The sequence below is a fragment of the Tupaia chinensis genome, unplaced genomic scaffold (assembly GCF_000334495.1).
Source record: "Tupaia chinensis unplaced genomic scaffold, TupChi_1.0 Scaffold000638_1, whole genome shotgun sequence".
In the NCBI taxonomy this organism is placed as follows: Eukaryota; Metazoa; Chordata; class Mammalia; order Scandentia; family Tupaiidae; genus Tupaia; species Tupaia belangeri.
In genome coordinates, this window is record NW_006160159.1 from 1,363,639 (window position 1) to 1,364,929 (window position 1,291).

Consider the following 1,291-nt stretch of genomic DNA (forward strand, 5'->3'; position numbering starts at 1 on the left):
ATATAGAAGGCACAGAAATCGGGATCATATACAACACACAGAGAGAAATATTGGGAGGCAAGGAATCTTACCATGGTCAGTGATGAAATGGGGGAGTAACTCTGAGAAGCTTTCAACTGTAACCCTGAGAATAGACTAGCAAACAGTTTGAGCGAATTCCAGCAATACAATGCATGAAATCCATTCCTCTTTTCTAATTAACTAGGAGGTCAAAGAAAGTTTTGTATTTTCATACAAAAACTCACCAAACTTTATTATACTGTAGCTAATTCTGTGTCTCACCACACTATACTCAGGACCCTATTTAGAATGTGTGTGTATAAGCATGTTGGTGGAACTGCAGGTGGCGTGGTGGTTAAGGTGCTGGTTTCATATGGCCAACTCTGTAGGTCAAGTCCTGGGTCCAGCAACCTGAAAAACAATTCAGACACGTGTACCATTGTGCCCAAAATCCGAAGAGGAGAATGGAGGAGAAAGGATTGCAGCACAGCCATCCTCCCGCGAGATGATTTTTACTTTCCGTCTCTCTGCCTCTCTCCAGTAAGCACAAACACCCTATGGCAAACAAACAAACAAATAAATAAAACATTGTCTTCTTAAACTTAAAAATTAGGTATTTGGAGAAACATCCTGTCTTTTTCCGTATTCCTGTTCTCTACTTTCCCACCAGTAACTCCAGTTGACCAAACCTTATCAAAAGTGGGCAAGTGAACCTGGGAAATACACTTTGTAAGAGTCAGCTACTTTGACTCTATAGGAGAACAAGAGAAAGACACAAAATGGGTATGATAATGATTGGCACAAGTTTGTAAATTTTAACTATTTATCAACCACAGTTAAACATTATGAAAATAGCATCCTCACTGATTTTCTTATTACCTGTTTGGAATTTTACAGTCCACCCACCATTTGATGTGATGCTAAGGATATCTTTCTGAAATGTAGATCAGGTCATGCTACCCTTCCCACTTTAACATCCATCAGTCCATTCTAATGCTTTATCATATATTAGGTTGTCAAGAAAGTCAAGATGTATTCTTCTATGCAAAAATGTATCATGACTTTCATGAAAACCCAATAAGTCATTATTTTTTAATTAACTTGATTTATTTTATTTATTTACATTTAATCACTGTACATCTTTATAGCATATAAGTGGTTTTTGCCCACCATAAATACAGTACGTATTAGTCAAGTCAAAGATATTAACATATACATCATCAACAGATAATCTCATCTTTGTGTCTGTTAAATTGTTAAATGTTTTATGTTTTTTGTTTTGTTTCCATAT